The sequence below is a fragment of the Dromiciops gliroides genome, chromosome 2 (genome assembly GCF_019393635.1).
Source record: "Dromiciops gliroides isolate mDroGli1 chromosome 2, mDroGli1.pri, whole genome shotgun sequence".
Lineage (NCBI taxonomy): Eukaryota > Metazoa > Chordata > Mammalia > Microbiotheria > Microbiotheriidae > Dromiciops > Dromiciops gliroides.
Genome location: NC_057862.1, coordinates 571,105,880 through 571,124,524, shown reverse-complemented (window position 1 = coordinate 571,124,524; position 18,645 = coordinate 571,105,880). Strand labels below are relative to the sequence as shown.

The window sequence follows — 18,645 nt, the reverse complement described above, 5'->3', positions numbered from 1 at the left end:
AAATAAAGTCAGCTCCCTTTGGTCCTAGTCAGGCCTAGAAACCTAAGATAGGATATTCTCCTTGGCCCCACTCATAGCTATTAACTTTTAGGAATCTTGATAAGAATGACCCATCTAAATTCTTGTTAGGGCAATAAAAATTTTGTTCTGTGGTAAAGATTAATAATTTAGCCCTATATTGGTGTGTGGTCTGCTATCAGCCCTTCATTTTAATATCACCTGCCTCCAAATTAAGTTGACCAATCAGAAGTGATTAGGCATCCCTCAGGAACACTTCTTCTTTGAAGGGCATATAATCTGTGACTTCACTGCCATTAGGGGTCTTTGGTCTGAGAGAGAGGGTCATAGACTTCATTTTACTGAAAACCCACCAGCCTTATTTTAAAAATGATTAAATTACCCAGACACTTTGTCTCTCATATTTTTAATTGCTGCAGTTCCTTCTGATCTAAATATATGATCCTAGGATCATCTCCTTTTATATCATCTTTGGCAAGTATCCAGGCTTTGCTTAAAGATTTCTAATGAAGGAGAATCTCCTTCTTCCCAAGGTAACTCATTCTACTTGGTTATAATTTCTATAAAGTTTGCTATAATCGTTTCAAAAGAGTGTGTGTTTTCCTAAAATAGGCTTAAATTTTCCTCTTTTGACCCTCTTACTGTTCTTAGTTCTGTTCTCTCGGACCAAATAGGGTAAGACTAATTCCTCTGCCAGGTATAGTCATTCAAAATCATGAAGACAGTGGATCATGCCTCCTCCACCCCCACCCCCACCCCACCCCACCCCACCCAACTATGTCTTCTTCCTCCTCAAATGGTAAGAAGTAGATACTCTTCATCATCCTGTCTGTCCTCCTCTACATATGTCGTGCTTTATCAATGTTCTTCCTAAAATGTAATTCTCAAAACTCAATTTGATATTCTAGATGTTTAGATATTCTCGCCAGAGTCAATTGGGAAAAGTCTCTTCAACTCAATTGGCTTTCTGGATGCCAAACTCTGATGTGAGACTCTGTGTGAGTCTCTAGGAAACAAGTCAAACCTGGCATGTGTCAAAATCTGAATTACTAATTAATCATCTCTACCCTATATGAATGAGGCTGGACAACTCCCTACCTCATGAATAAGGTGGATAGAAAAATCACCCTTTATGTATAACTCACTGCTCTGTGGTTTAGGTTTTACCAAGGTCATATTAAAATTGATAACATCTAAAAGTCATTGGATTGAAAGTGCAAATGTATATAAATTAAGTATGCAGAATTAATCTGTCTCATTTAAGTCCTAATATAATTTCTGAATGTTCCTGCCCAAGTTATTTTTGGGCCAAAGTAGAGAAATTTATGGTCAGTCTTATGGGATTTGATGATCTTTAGAGTAATGGAGATGGTAGACTTAGCTTCTGGGTATGCAGTAATAGTTTGATTTAATTTGATAACATGATTGATGCTGCTTCATAACTCATTTAAAATAACAGGAAATATTATTTTTCATTCTTGTATGATAAATATCTATTTCATTCTATGGAATAAGAGTTGAGATTTGGTAGGTTTAAAAGTTTCTTTTATGAAATGAACAGAACTAGGAGAACATTGTACACAATAACAGCAATAATGTATGATGATCGACTGTGGATGACTTAGCTATCCTTAGAAATACAATGATCCAAGACAATCCAAAGGACTCATGATGAAAATTGCTCTACACCTCCAGAGAAAAAACTGACAAGAGTCTGAATGCAGGTCCAAGAATACTATTTTTCACTTTCTGCATTTTTCCCCTTTGGGTGAACATGTATAACATTTGAAATTATTTACTGTCTCAGGAAAGGGGGAGGTGAGGGAGGGAAAGAGAAAATCTGGAATTCAAAATTTTGGAAATCTGGAAAATTTTGGAAAATGCTATCCAAATCCAGAGAAAGAATTGTAGAGTCTGAATGCATATTGAAGCATACTATTTTCACTTTGTTACTTTTCCCTTCCACAATATGACTAATGTGTAAATATGTTTACATGATTGCACATGTATAACTTATATCAGATTACTTGCCATCTTGGGGAGGGGGATGGGAGGGAGTGGAGAAAAATTTTAAAACTCAAAATCTTATCAAAAATGAATGTTAAAAACTATCTTTGCATGTAATTGGAAAAAAAATACTATTTACCAAAAAAAAAGTCCCACTTCAATAAGAATAGGATATGGGAAGTAAAAGGAACCTTATAGCTCATCTAATCCAGCTACCCTTTTGACAATTGAATCCAGATACAAGTAAAATTCTCTCTTGTATTTCTTATAGCAACACAAATAAGTTGTTCTATAAATACTCATTAAAAAATGAATGTTAAAAATGTCTACACGTAATTGGGAAAAACAAAAGGGTTTTTTTTAACGAAACTCTATATATTTCAGCTCTTGGTAGTTTCTTTATATACTAAACTAAAACATTCCATCACATTCTGTCCTACTGCATTTGAATAATTTCATGTAAATATAAGTGCATGTATTGATAGAATTTTGAAATGATCCAACCACTCTGGAGAACAATATGGAACTATGTCCAAAGAGCAATCAAATTGTGCATACCTTTTGATCCAGCAATACAACTACTAGGTCTGTATCCTAAAGATATATACATATGCACATATATATGCATATATACATATACACACATACATATTTACATATATGTGTGTATACATACAAACACACATATATGTTTACACACACACACACACACACACACACACACACCCTTTTCTCTCAGCTGACACTGCCACCACCCTGGTGTAGTTCTTCATCACCTCCCACTCGGTCTACTGAAATAGATTTCTGGTTAATTTCTAGCCTTTTCTATCTTCCACTTAGCTATTAAAGCTATCTTCCTAAAGTGCTGGTTTGACTATATAACCATCCATCCCCAATATTCTCTAAATCCCAGTGGCTCTCTCTTAACCTCTAGGATAAAATATAAAACGCTCAATTTGGATTTTAAAGCCCTCCCTAACCTTGCCCCCCAACTACCTTTCTAGTCTTCCTATACTTCACTCCTCACTTTCCACATAGTGTGTAATTTAGTGATACTGGTCTGCTTACTATTCCTTGTGTGAGGCACTCATCTCCAATTCCATGCATTTTTCACTGACTAGTATTCCCGTTTCCTTTCCTTTCCTTTCCTTTCCTTTCCTTTCCTTTCCTTTCCTTTCCTTTCCTTTCCTTTCCTTTCCTTTCCTTTCCTTTCCTTTCCTTTCCTTTCCTTTCCTTTCCTTTCCTTTCCTTTCCTTTCCTTGTCATCTCTCTAGTTTCCTTCATCTCTTCTAAAATCCTTCATCTCTTCTAAAATCCTTCATCTCTTCTAAAATCTTAGCTTCTTATAAGAAGTGTTCCTCAATCATCCTAACACTAATGCTTCCCCTTGAAATCATTTCCACTTTATCCTGTTTATGTCTATATGTATGGCTATGCAATAATCTAGATACAGATGAGAAGGTTGATGAATATATAAACCACCTGGATTTGATGGAGCTACCTTATTATCCAAAAGAATTTTATGAAACCTTGTCTTAATGAGATTAAAATGCCCTCCAACTGAACTCTAAACTGAACCCAGACAATATACAAGTGAGCGTCAAGCAAACCCCAGAGTTATTTGGGTGTTATAAATAATTTGTGTTTCCAAATGACTGGGAAGTTTATAGCTATAAATCTCTATCTACTGACTTCTTTCTGCAGGATAATTGGTAGATTTCATGGCTTTCTAATGTAAGAAAATAATGGGCTTTGCCAACGCCGCAAGGCCCCAGATTGATTAGACTGACAGATTGACTGACTTTGCTGATTAATGTACTTAAAGTCAATTCAATTGAAACCATACCTGCCTGGCCCTCAAGACGGTATTGTTGGGGGACTACTGGGAGTGCTTCAGGGTGAGTCTCTGTCCAGGGTCATTGGGACTGGGCTGAGGTGGGTAAGCTCCTCGTGCCTGTCTGGTCCCAGACGTCTTTGTGTCGGCAGGTGAGGCACCATGCGCTCCTTGCTCCTGATGCATCAGGAGCCATATTGGATACTTCACCATGATGCCAGCCTGCCACCCACAGAGCCTCCTCGTCATCTTTGGCTGGGTACTCTTTGCCTTCATCTTGGAGCTTGGTCTGACAAAGGCCACCACCAGGGAGAAGCAGTCGGTAAGCACTGTGTAATTTAAAATTCTAAATGTGGGTTCTAATCTGTCCCCCCAGTTTGGGCGAAACTGACTAAAATCACTGACAAATGAATTTAGGTTTTTAAAGGGTTTATTGAAAGACAGTAAAAGAAAGAAAAAGATTGAGAACAGAGTTCCTATAACCTGGCCATCCTTAACTTCCCTAGCTTCCACTTCTGAAGTCCTCTGCCACCACCAGGATCTCTCACAGCTAAAGAACCCGAGCTCTCTGCACAGCCTCCACTTCCTCCTTCCTGTTCACCTCCCAGAAATGGGAGGTTCTTTAAGCTGATTGGTTCACTGGGCCCGAAGGTGGTAAAAGTTAAAAGTTGTTAGCTTCTGAGAACAATTACCTTCTTAAGTACCCTTAAGTACCAGCCAGATGTGCTTACACTCTAGTAGGTCAACAGTCAGTTGCTTTATCTAATTCAATCAGTTTAAATCTCCAGGTGGGTCCCTGAGTATCCGCTAAATCCATTATTTTAACACAGCACTTTGGTATCCATGCCTTGCTGGTTGGTGGAAGACTTTGTGGTGGCGGAGGAGTGTGCCCCTTGTACCACCTTCCATGCTAAAACTACTCCTAAGTGTGGTACCACTGGCTTTGTGGAGAAAAGTCAGTTGTTTGGGGTCTAAGAGAGATGAATTCAAAAGCTGCCATTCAGCAATGATGGAGTGACACCTGTTTTGGAAGTTTGAGGGGGATGTGGTGAGAGTGGCTGCAGTCTTTTCTTGCCATGTGATCCTTTGTCAGAGATCACTGGACTGAAAGGCCCTGGAAATGGTCTGAAAACAGATTGAGTCCATATAAGCCCCTTGTCCTGCTATCCTGGCATTGGAGCCTTTTACCCCAAGGGGGCCTGGTGGAGAAGGGTAACAGCTGGCATGACAGGGGAGAAGGTTGTATGGGGTGATCCTGGCCCTTGGAACCCTATTCGTTCATCTTCTTCCCTTTGCCCTTCACCTTTTGTCTCCTTGATAATCAAAGGATAAAATAAAAACAACCCTATAACTATAAAAAAAGAAAAAGAGGGTATTTTTCTCAGAAGCTGTGGACTCTGACCTCTACACAGGACCAACCTCAAGTCCAGTGAACCAATTAGCCAATTAGCTTGAAGCAGGGTGGAAGGACTGCCTCTCCTCAGACACAGAAGAAGGATCCTGGGGCAGTTCATGGCTGGAACAGGCTGGTGGTGGAAGAATTGAGGGCACTAAGCTAAATAGGTTTTTTTCTTGGCTTTCTGACCCAGGTGGTTTAATACCACAACTTGGTGCTAAAGCTTCTAATTTATAAGCAAACCCTAGCTAGTTTTCCCTACACTTGGGAAAGGAATAAGGCAACCACACATTAGATTTTAAACATCACACTAAAAGCATCTTTGTTTGCTGATGCCATTCTTTTAAAAAATATCTCAGTATCCTTATTCTTAACAACCCTTTTTGAATCACATACTCTCATCATATTGTTTGTTTTCAAGTTTGAAAGGGTTTTAATTAGGGTTCTTTTCCATGTTTAAATCTTATTATCCTGTCTTTGGGTATTCATCAGGTTTAAACAGAAGAAGAATATAAGTAATGGAGCTATGATCCCTTTAATCACTTTGAACCCATTCAGGAAAATCTAAGATGAGTAAAAAGTTTGCCTGGGTGCTTCAGCCTTCTGATTTTCAAAAGAAGCTATTATATACTTCCTTTAAATCATTAATGCTATTTTCCTCACTTCCTATTGTTTTATTTTCCTTTAGGTCTTTTAAAAAATTTCTCCAACAAAACTTGCTTGAAGGAAAAGATATAACAAGTTGATTCATTCTATAATGTGATTAATGGTGTAAGAATCAATATGCTATTCATAGCATTTTAACTAAAATTAAAGTCAAACTAAAGGAGGGAGTCTTAAGCAGAAATTTTGCATTATCTTTAAAAAGAGTGGGTGAAGTATTTTTTTGAATAATACCTTCTTGGTTCCTCAGAAATCCCATCTTGTAGGTAAGTATCTATTCTGGTTTTCTGTAAAATTGGCCAGGTCTAAGGACTAAATAAGGACTACAAGGACTCGTGGTCTTTTTCTGTGTGTCCTTTCAAAAATAAAAAGCTCTGAAGGTTTTGTTTGAGGAGCAAATATCAGAGAACACAGAGAAACTTCCTCTTCTTTCTTATCCATGAAAATGCATTCACTGAAAAGGTTAACATCAGGGTAAATACACTTTATTATAAATGCTCTATGTCACACTTTATTCAATGAAATAGAGGCAGACTTAAAAGTTGTATTTATTAAATTTTAAAAATTTAATAGCTTAAAATACATAGAGGAACATAGCTATTTACATGTGACTACTTATCACTCAGAATCTTCAGTGGCTCCCTAGTGTTCCTGGGTTATTTATATTTCAAAATGTAAACTCTTTGGCTAGTATTTAAAATGCTCTAAACCCCTGGCTATTTTTATAAGTCCAGCCTTATTTTACTCTATTCCACTTTTCAGAGTCTGCATCTCACTCCAACTGGAATGTCTGCTCCTACTTTGGTTAAACTATGCCTGGAGTGTTAGATTTGCTTCTGGATGCCACATTTTAGGAAGAACAGTGATCAACTAGGACAGTACTCACAGGATGGCCACCAGCATGTTGAAAGCCTTTTCGTTTGGCCCAGAGAAGAAAAGACTTGGAGTGAACATGACAGTTGTCTTCACGTATCTTTAAGTGTCTTCAAATAGGAATGAGACCTCCTGTTTCAGAGGGCAGAGCCAGAAACTGCAGAGAGAAAGATTTCAGATCGGTGGAATGAAAAACTTCAGAAAAATTAGAGAAATTCAAAAGTACAGTGAGCTGTTTCAGGAAATAGTAACATAGTGAAGGAAGTATTGGAGCTGGTATCATTGGTTCAAATCCCATGTCTGACTATGCATCTAGGCGGTACAGTGGATTGAACACTAGATCTAGAGTTGGAAAGACCTGAGTTCAAATTCTCACTCAGTCCCTTAATCTCTGATGCCTCAGATTCCTCCTATGTAAAATAAGTAATGTACCACCAATATGTCATAGGTGTGGCTGGTGAAAGATGAAATGACTAAGGAAACAAAGGTCGGAACTTCTGAACATTTTATACAATGCATGCCAATTGCCCAATGAATCAGGACAAGTAACCTTCCCCAGTTTTGGTGCTGGTACCCAAATACAGGTGGAGACAGATTTTAGACATTAAAAACAATCAAATAGGGCCAATTAATTAAAGGAAACTATTAACAAGGATACAAAGTTAGGTAATCTGATTTCTAATTGGAGGAAAGATTAGGGACTTCCCAAGATTGAAGGAAGAAAGTGACCACATGCAATTCCCTGAAATCAGAAAAAGAGGTATACCACTCCCCCCCAAGTGTCTGTATACAATCAACAGAACATGGAAATAAAAACTGATTAATCAGTATGGGTTCAGTTTTCAGAGAAGACATGTGGGTTGCTTGAGATGTGTAATTGTGAGAAAACTCCTTACATCAATCTTTGGATCTGATTAGATTGAAATGTTATGCCACTGTCTTTTTAATGAACTTGGGGCCCAGAATTCTTCTCAGATCCACATTTGTAAATGAATATACATAATTTACATGTATTTCTGTCCTTAGCTAAATATTGTCAAAAGTTACAGGAAGAGAGATTTTGGATTATTGTAATGAAAATCTTCTGGTTTGAGGGAGGTGGGAGGGGAGGGAATCCTCTCTTATTGCCAAACTTGAGTTCATTCCTGGCTTGACTGCTCTCTCAAAGTCCTCCCCCTCCCCCCCCAAAAAGCCAAATGTTTATGGAAAAGGGCTGAGATTGACATGGACTGGGGAGAAATACTTTATAACTACTGTCCTCGATAGGCCATTTGAGTGAATGCCTTTGCTAAAGAAATATATCAACTTACTGGCATATGGTTAAAGGTGAACACAGGAGCAGCTAGGTAGTCCAGTGGACAGAGTATCAGGCATGAAGTCAGGAGCATTCACCTTCCTAAATTCAAATCTGGACTCAGATGCTTAGCTATGTGACCCTGGGCAAGTTACTTAACCTGTTTGCCTCAGCTCCTCCTCTGTAAAATGAGCTGAAGAAGGAGATGGCAAACCATTCCAGTATATCTGCTGAGACAGCCCAAAATGGAGTCACAAAGAGTCAAACATGATTGAAATGACCGAACAACAAAAGGGTAAACACACCAGTGGGAGCTTATGAGCTTGTGATTAGGAAGCTAGACACTCATGGGATTACCCTAAAACCCTAAGAGAAGTAATACTAACTTTGGAACCCAACTTTCCAGTTGTGGGGTGAGTTGTGTAAGTAAACCTTAATGGGATGGAATACCATTTATCTGCAAAAATAAAATCTCTTATCTACCCTATCTCTCCATGTAAAATTAGCTATACCACCATAACCCCTCCACCCTACCCCCACCATAGTTCCCTTTCCAACTACTCCAAATGATTCTTCTTGACTATTGACATATCATTTACTGTTAGTCTTTTCAACATTTCAATATTTCTGTGAATGATTCTGATCATTCAATTCCTTTCTCATATATTAATTTATATCTTAATGTCACTTTCCTGATTCAACATTTAGACAAAAATTCCATTCTAACTTCTTAAAGATATCACAGTCGGGATCTCCAACTATTAGAATTCAATCAGATGGGGGCAGCTAGGTGGCCCGGAGGATAAAGCACTGGCCCTGGATTCAGGAGAACCTGAGTTCAAATCCAGCCTCAGACACTGTGTGACCCTGGGCAAATCATTTAACCCTCATTGCCCTGAAAAAAATTCAATCAGATGGCAGCTGTTTGTTATTCAAACTGAAATAGGCCATCCTTCCATAAAGCTACTAGAGTCTTACTTGTTAATCTCTTACCTTGTAGAATACACCATGCCTTCCTCTCTGCCCCACTCTCCTCTTTAACATTTACTAAGATTTCTATGGAAGGTATGATAGCATATCATAAAATGCCTCCTACTTCTGCTATTGTTTTTTTTGTTAGCTCACATTAATAACAATAATAATTGTTCTTTACACATGTTATCTTACATGAGCCTCACAACAATTCAATGTGTTAGGTATGACAGGTATCTCATTTTACAGACTAAAAGGCTCAGTCTCAGAGAGGTTAAGTGACTTTCCCAGGGTAATATAGTCATTATTAAGTGTCAGAAATGGGTTTTGATTCCAGATCTCTCCTGACTCCAAGGCCAATATTCTTTCCACTGTTCCAAGATGCTATACAAAATACTATAGTTTAATTGCTAGCTAGCTCCCCTTTGCCCTCCATCTCCAAATGGTAACCTTTGCCTTTGAATGCTTTTGTCCAATAGTAGCATCCATTATCTTTAGTGGAGATTATTGGTTATTTTGGGCATTTCAATTTTCCACATTCCAAAATCATTCCTGAGCTTGATGAATAGTGTTCTCAACCACACCATTGTCCCTCACTCTTCCTAGGATCTTCACTAAAAATGTCACATGCATGTATTTGAGGGAGTGTATGGGATAGAGGAAGGGGGTAAAGAGTTGAATTAAGTAACATTTCTTGGTTATAAATATAGTATATCATTTACATATTCAGCCATTGGAAATTGGGGCCATTTCAGAGCTCCCAGAATATACCAGAAGTCTCAGAATACATCAATAGAAGGAAGAAATAAGCATTTTTACAGTACCTACTAGGGGAAGTATATGAGGCACTGTGTTAAGTGCTTTTGTGATTATTATCTTATTTGATCTCACTATTCTTTTCTGTAAAATATATGTCTCCTATTGAAAAAGTCCCCCTTGTGAAATAAATTAAAATTTTATGTGGACATAATAATGTTATGCTGGTGAACTAAGAGATCACAATCCAAGTAAGATAAACTATGAAATTCCCTGGGTAGAACAAATTCTTGGATTCTTTCCCAATAGTGTGTTTTTCAAGTAGCAAGATCTGACATCTTGAACATTACCTTTGGCTATTGTTTCGTACAAGTTGAGAAATCATGAGAGCTGCTATATCTTCATCTCTAACACGATGAGTCATTCTCTCAGGGGGGTTACAACATACTTTGGCATATTTCAGAATATTTAATTTCCCCCCTAATACTTCAAGAAAACACAACTGCAAGCAGTGCAGACTGCATGTCTGAGTTCTCCTGTGAGGATGGAGGAGGAAAATTAAACCTGCAATTGAAGGCAGATATGTTGGTCCAGTTGGCCACTTGCATCTTAGACCTGTGGATTGCCTTGGCTGTTTCGACTACTTTGTATGCTATTTTTTTAATGGTGGCAAGCTTCTTCATTTTCTTACTTTCGATTTCTATTTTCTTTCAACGGGGAGAAAGAAAGAATCTTGATTCCAGCAAGAGAAGAATCTAGATTCTAGGGTCCAGCAACAGAATTGGGAAAAAAGATTTCTAAGGAATTTAGTGCAGGATGATTTTTATCTTATTAGACAACAGAAGAGATATCAACCCTGACAAAAGAATATTCACTACCTGGAAAGGAAAAGGAATTCATTTCTTGTAAGGAGTCATATCCCAGAACTTTGAGAAACCTGATCAAAAACAACATGGATCTAAAAAGGTATTGGATGATGTAAACAATAAGGGTACCAGGGAAACAACTCCCCCTCTTAATTTTGTATTATTTTTGGAGGGCTCAATCTCTGTGGACACCAGGGACATATTGCTGTTCAGTCGTTTCAGTTGTGTCTGACTTTTTGTGACCTCATTTGTGGGTGGATTGGCAAAGATACTGGAGTGGTTTACCATTTCTTTCTCCAGCTCATTTTACAGATGAGGAAATGGAGGCAAGCTGAGTTAAGTGACTTGCCCAGGGTCAAATAGCTAGTAAGTGTCTGGGGCTGGATTCGAACTCATGAAGATGAGTCTTCCTGACTTCATGCCCTGATCTCTATCCACTATGCCACCTAGCTGCCCTCTCAGTGATACAGTATTTCTCCAATGCATAAGGGTGGTGTGAAGAGGCCAGTTTAGTATGTGTGTGTGTGTGTGTGTGTGTGTGTGTGTGTGTGTGTGTGTTTACATATACTCATCAAGACAAATAGTCCCAGGGGATGGCTACCAATGAGCCAGGGAATGCTATGAGTGGGCTGGGCATAGAGTGAAATGTTTCTTGTTCATGGGAGAGTGAAACATCTCTCTGTGTGTAAACCTTCAAATTAACCTGATCTCCAGGGTGGGGACATAGTGCAGAGGGAATGAGAGAGAAGGTAATTAAGTTTGAATAGGGGAGAGTAGAGACAAACAGATCTGGAACATAAGGACATTGCTAGAGGAGGGAAATAAGTGAAGAATCCTGGGGAATGAGGCATGAACATATGGGAGATAGATCTCTTATTTCCTCTTCCATAATTACAGATAAGTGTGGAGCAAAAAACCAAATGCCCATTAAGGACCTCCACACTAAGTGACCCTGCCTCACAGGACTGCTGTTCCCCAGACTGTGACCACTACCACCACTTCCTTGTGGTCTTTGCCGCTGCCTTTTCCCATTCTTCTGCCTGGGGCATAAATTCTTTATTCTAGATTTCTAATATAAAATGCTATAAAAAATATATAGATTTCTAATATAAAAACTCAAGGTCAGTAATAATAGCACCCTGCTTTAAGACTCTCAAAGACTTTGCATCTGTTCTCATTTGATCCTTACAACAAAGGTGTAAAGTAGGTGCTATTATCCCCATTTTACAGAGAGGAAAATAGATCTAGAAAGGTTGTGACTTCCCCAGGATCACAACACTAAGAAGTGTCTGAGATAGGCTTTGTATTCAAGTAGGTCTGATTCTAACCTGAGCACTTCTATCCATGATGCCACCTAGCGGCCTCAACAAAAGTCTTTCAGTGAGAAGAAAAGGCGGGGATGGGGGTGGGGACAGGAATCCCCAGGTAGTCTTTAGGTGATTACATAATGTGACAGCTTGTAATTGTTGTCCTGGAATTCTATTTCTTATTCTTATTATGACTATGATCTAGTAGTGACAGGGAAGCAGAGGCTATAGGCCTCCATAATTAACTTTTTGTTGGCAAAAATAATTCCAAAAATTATGCTGTGTGTTCTGATTGAAACCCTGCCCACATAGTGTCTCCTTGTTTCTTTATTCTTGGTCACACATGGCATATTGTATGTGAACACTCATCATTCACCTCAAAGGATAAAGTTTAATGATAACAACAATAATCTCCATCGTTCTCAACCTCTTGCAGCCATGTCACTGTAGATCATTCTCTTCTCCTTGATATTCTCTTCTCTCTAGGTTTCTGAGGTATTTTTCTACCTTGATCTCCTCCTACTTTTATGACTATTCATTCTTAGTCTTCTTTACTTGATTTTTTTAAGTGAGGCAATTGGGGTTAAGTGACTTGCCCAGGGTCACACAGCGAGTAAGTGTTAAGTGTCTGAGGCTGGATTTGAACTCAGGTCCTCCTGACTCCAGGGCCGGTGCTCTATCCACTGCACCATCTAGCTGCACCTTCTTTACTGGATCTTTATACAAGTCATGCCCAATACTGGTGGGTGTCACTCTTGACTCTAAACTGCCCCCTTTTTTCCCTCTATACTATTTCACTTGATGATCTCATTAGCTCCCATGACTTTAATTATCATCTCTATGTTGATAATTCTCAAATCTGCTTTTTTCAACCTTAGTTGTTGTGCTTCCTGCTTGAAGGGGACCAAAATGAAATCACTATGTTGGAGTCAAGGTACAATGTGCCCAACTGTGGAAGACTCTACCACAGATCAGCCACAAATAATCCATATGAACATTTGAAGTGTAGATGTATCTAAAGTTATGCATCTCGTTTTTCTTTTAAGCTACTGCAATCCTGCTTTGTTCTTGGAGCCCAGCACCTTCCTTCATGTGGGCCCATCATGCTGAATGGTCTTTTGTCAGCACTGTCATGCAATTGATTCCAGAGTTCTTCAGAGAGACCTTGAGAGTATCCTTGTATCACCTCTGACCACCATGTGAGTGCTTGCCTTGTGTGAATTTTCTGTAAATAAATCTTTTAAGCAAACATATACTTGGCATTTTAACAACATGGCCAGTCATTCAGAGTTGCACTCTCTGCAGCAGAGTTTGAATGCTTGGCAGATTAGCTCAAGAGAGGACCTCAGTGCCCTGTACCTTATCTTGCGAGGTGATCTTTACAATCTTCTGAAGATAATTTAAATGCAATTGATTCAGTGATCTGGTATGCTGCTGGTATACTGTCAAGGTTTCACAGGTAGACAACAACGAGGACAGCACAACAGCTCGGTAGACCATCAATTCAGTAGGCAGTCTAATACCTCTTCTTTCCCACTCTTTTCTTTAGAGCCTCCAGAGCAAGTTCTGGCATGTGCATCAACCTCATCATCTATGTGTACATCCCTGAAGAGTATACTGCCAAAGTAGTGAATTTATTAGCAGCATTCAGAATTGTTCCATTTGCTGTAACCAATGGTTCCACCTATGGATGAAGTGGTGTTGGCCGGTAGAGCACCTGTGTCTTCTTGGTGTTAATTGTTAGGCTTAAATTAGCACAAGTAACATAGAATTGATCCATACTTTGTTGAATCTTGGCTTCAGAGGCTGCATTGAGTACACAATGATCTGCAAACAAAAAATCACCCACCAACTCTCCTTCTACTTTAGTCTTGGCTTGTAGCCTTTTCAAGTTAAATAATTTACCATCAGTGCAGTAGCTGACCTTGATGCTATTTTCATCTTTGTTGAAGGCCTCTGACAGCATTGCTAAAAATATCATGCTTAAAAAGCATGGGAGAGAGCAGCTTGGCTTTACTCCACTGGGGGCTGAGAAAGTGTGAGAGCATTGTCCATTATCCAGAACCCATGCAAGCATGCCATCATGAAATTGATGAACTTCTCTGGGCAGCCAAATTTTGACATAATTTTCCAGAAGCCCTTACAACTGACAATATCAAAGGCTTTGGTCAGATTGAAGAATGTTGTTTACAGACCTCTGTTCTGCTCCTGACTTTTCTCTTGCAGTTGTTGGGTAGCAAACACCATATAGACTGTTCCTTGGCCCTTTTTGAAGCCACACCATCTCTTAGGTAAATGACTATCTTCCAGGTAAAGGAGCACCCTATTAAGGAAGACTATGGCAAGAATCTTGTCAGAAATGACTAAGAGAGGACCCCCCCCGCCCAACCTTGTGATTGTCACAGGATAACCTAGTTCCTTTTCTCTTACAGAGATGGGAAACAAAAGCATCTTTGAATTCCTAGGGGATAACTTCCTTTTCACATATAATTCAGAAAATTTCAGTCAGCTTTTGTATGAGCAATGGACCTCCTGCCTTGTAAAACTCAGATGGAATAGAGTCAACACCAGAATTTGCTACAGGAGAGGAACCTAACGGCATTCAAATCCTCTCCTTCAGTTGGAAATTTGGCTAGAGAGGGATTGATTTCAACTTGTGGTATGTGGCCAATGGCTTCAGCATTGATTGATGATGGTCTGTTGAGAATACTGTAGAAGTGTTCAGTCCATCTCTCCAGGATCATGTCCTTAGAACTAATCAACATGGCTCCATCAGCATCAAGTAGTTGAAATGCACCATAGGTCTTTGGCCCATAAATAATTCTGGTCATCATTAAAGTGCTTTGGATTGTTACTATCAACAATAAAACTGAATTTCATCTGCTCTCTTACTGATCCAAGAATCCTGCATCTGCAAGCTTTGCTTGCACTTAGCTTTTGATGGAATTAAACACTGCCTTCTTAGCAGTGCCTCAAATAGATGAACTATCTGGCTGGTTTACCTGTGGAGTTCTTGTTTTTCATTTAGCAGCTTCTGAATTTCCTCATCATTTTCATCAAACCAGTCTTGATATTTGCAAGTGTTCTAACCCAGATGAGTAAATGCAGTGCTGTATAACAAATCTCTGAAAGCTGCCCACTCCTTTTCTGCTCCACAGTTGTCAATAACGTCTTGGGTCAGCTTTCTCTCCAACTTAGCAACAAAATGTTCCCACACAGAGAAGCACTCTAATCTGTTGACATTAATTCTTTTGGAAGTCATCTTATTTTGGGGCCACCAGTTTAGTTGAATGCAAATATTTAGCTTGGATAGGATAAGTCTATGATCAGTCCAGCATTCTGGGTTACACATCACCTTGGTCACTCATATCCTGTCTGTCTCTTCTCCTTACTAATGCATAGTTTATTAAATACCAATGTTTGCTGTGAGGGTGTATCCACAAAGTTTTATTGTATTTAGGGAAACAGAGGTCATGAGATGCTCAAGTTTTCTGTAGTAGGTGACCACTATTGTTGTTTCTGACTCTGTTCTTCCCAAGGACACCCTGCCATGTCTGGTAGTCTGACCCTACTCTAGCATTAAAGTCACACAGAGTTATAAGTTTGTTCTTTTTTGGCACATTGACGATGAGGGTCTCCAGATCCTTGTAAAATTTTTCTTTGACCTCATTAGGGTTTGTCATGGTGGGAGCATAGGGACTGATGGCATTTTCCTGCAAGTAGCAATCACATTGTATTGAGCCTGTCATTCACTCCTTTTGGTAGGCATACAAGTTTGTTGACTAGATTAGGGGTTTTTAAAGCATTTATATAGTTTATTTAGGCATAATCCTGCAAAAAGTTGATGCCACAGCATAACACTTCTCATAAGTGGAGTGTGCACCACTTGTCCAACGGGCCCCGGCTGGGGATGTACTTAACCCCACAACCATCGGGAATGAGATGCTTCTCAGCTATCACATCGTCAAACTGATCAGCGTTGAACTTGGTGAAACCCTATTTCTTGGAAATGTGGATCTTCTTTCGGCCAGAGAACTTGAACTTGACTTTCCACAAAGCTTCAATCACATGTTCTTTATTCTGGACTTTGGTTCTAATTGCCATGATAACTTGGCCAATGTGTACATGGGCTACAATGCCCTGGGGCTTCCCAAAGGTGCTCCACATGTCAGTCTGGAGCCTATCAGCCTCACCACATGATAAGATCTTATTCATGTGGATGACATGAAAAGGATGCAGGCGCCCATGGATACGAAAGCCATCCTTGCCACAACTCTTCACCATGTACTTGTTGGCACAGATCCAAGCAGCCTCCAGGGCTTCTGATGACAGCTGCTCATATTTATCTGAGACCATATGGCCACACAGTGGAAATTCATCCACTTTGGCTTTCTTTCTACCAAGATTGAAGATTTGGATCTTGGCATTAGGAACTCCCCTGCAGAAATGGGACTTTGGGTACCTATAACAGCAGGCAGGATGATGGCCCATGGTGCCAGAGCCAGCAGGGACTAGGTCTCACCACAAGAAAAGGGCAACTAGATTAGTTTTGAAACAAAACTTATGTCAGCTTCACAATACTCCCTTACACTGTGGCCACTCCAGAAAAATGTGTATCCATCTCTGACTTTGGTAAGCAGGCCTTCAGTCACCTGCCTTGTTTCACTCAGGGCTGCTATTTGGATATGATACCTACTAAGTTCTCTCACAAGAGCTGTTCATCTTTCGAGTATACTGGATTTCGTGTTGACCATAAGCACATTCCACATACTTAAGGTGAGTGGAATTATCTTTGCAAAAGTTTTTGTACATTTATTTTGTGTCTTGCCTGCAGCAGGTGGGGATCCTACCCTCAGTCAACTTGACCCCCTCCAACATTTCCAGTCTTCTTTGACCTTACACTTCGTCCCGACTCTCCAAGTACTCTGTGATCTAGTGACATTGGCCTCCCCTTGTGGTTCATTGAAAAAAGCAACACTGTCTTTTCAGAGGCAATCTTAGTTGTGACTTGCCCAGCGTCACACAGCTCGTAAGTGTCTGAGGCCATATTTGAACTCAGGTCCTCTTGACCTCAGGGCCAGTGCTCTATCCACTACCCCACCACTTCTGGAATTTTCACTGGAATTCCCTCCTTCCTTATCCCCACCTCTGGCTTTCTTAGTTTCCTTTGTTTCCCAGCTAAGAGCCCACATTTTACAAAAGCTTTTCCTGATCTCTTTAATGCTAATGCCTCCTCTCTGCTATCTCCAATTTACTATGTCTACGTCTTGTGTGAATTTTTCATGTTGTCTCCCCCATTAGATTGTGAGCTCCTTAGGAGCAGGGATCATCTTTTTTCCCCTCTTTTAGAATGCCTGGCACAAAGTAGAAGTTTAACAAAAGCTTGCCAACTGTTTGAATAATAATAATAGAATATTTATAGGACATTTTCCCTGAAGACAACCTTGCAAGGTAAGCAGTATACACATCATTAACCTAATTTTACAGAAGAGAAAACTGAGGCCCATAAGATCATGTGCTTTAGAACTCAAAGAGACTTTAGGACTCATCTAGTCCAATCTCTCATTTTACAGACTTTCATAGAAAGACCCAGAGAAGAAAAGTCACTTGTGTCCAGTTACAATGCAAGTAGATGATAAAGCTAGGACTCAAGCCTATGACCTGAGGTTTAGCTGAGGTCAACTGTTGCAAAACCAGTTAGTGCAGTTCACTGATGCCAAAACACATGGTCTGTTTGCATTGTTTAATATCTGTATTCCAAATACCTATTACCATGTACAAAGTTTAGAGTTGCTTATTTCTTCAAATGTAGCCTCAGATGTAAGTTCCTCTAGTCTGTGGGTTCTTAACTTGAGGCCCATAGACAGCCAAAGGATCCATGGATCCATGGAAATATCCATGAACGTGTTTTTTTTTTGGAGGGGGGCAACGGGGTTAAGTGACTTTCCCAGGGTCACACAGCTAGTAAGTGTCAAGTGTCTGAGACCAGATTTGAACTCAGGTCTTCCTGAATCCAGGGCCAGTGCTTTATGCACTGTGCCACCTAGATGCCTCCCCATGAACTTGTTTTAAAAATATTTTGATAACTGTATTTTAATGTATGTGCTTTCCTTTATAATCCAGTGTGATATTTAAAAAGTTCAAGAGACATAATTTCTGGGTAGTCATTTCATTAATAATGCTAGCAATTTAATAAAGAGTTCAGTGGCACTCTAGAATGCCAAAGACCCTCATGGCAATGGCCTCAAGGCTTATCCAACCTTGGAAAAGTGGGTGTTTCACAGGGTGTGTGGAAATATTTTAAATGACTAGGGCTAATCTGACTGGAGGACTAATCTGGGGACTATTGACTAACTGGCTATCTGACTGCGTTTAATTTAATGTGGGCCCTTTATAAAGTTCCACCACACTGCTCCACTCCCAAATTGTTAAGCAAAATATTAAGAAGCCTCTTAACTAAATAATCAAAGCAGAGTTTATTTATGAGACACTATTTAAAATTAAGAATACGGGGAAATAAAATATACAACCTGACTGCTTTCCTGCAGTCTCTTTCCACTGGTTTCTTTCCCACCTGCTGCGATTGGAACTTCTTGAATACAATAAGGGCCTTAGCCGCCTCCTGCCTCAGGGCACTCTACACTTTCGCTGCACAGCTA

At 39.6% G+C, this 18,645-nt stretch overlaps 1 long non-coding RNA gene and 2 pseudogenes across 1 annotated transcript in view; 1 reads left to right on the top strand and 2 right to left on the bottom strand.

Annotated features, from left to right (window-relative positions):
- LOC122742952 overlaps nucleotides 1–6,935 on the bottom strand; it is a 68,030-nt gene extending 61,095 nt beyond the window's left edge. The window contains exon 1 of the long non-coding RNA XR_006354965.1: nucleotides 6,805–6,935. This is a non-coding gene — a long non-coding RNA (uncharacterized LOC122742952). The remainder of the gene's footprint in view (nucleotides 1–6,804) is intronic.
- Nucleotides 4,022–5,009, top strand: LOC122742949 (annotated as a pseudogene).
- Nucleotides 6,936–15,850: 8,915 nt separating the features above from the next.
- LOC122739315 lies at nucleotides 15,851–16,441 on the bottom strand (annotated as a pseudogene).
- Nucleotides 16,442–18,645: the final 2,204 nt, after the last annotated feature.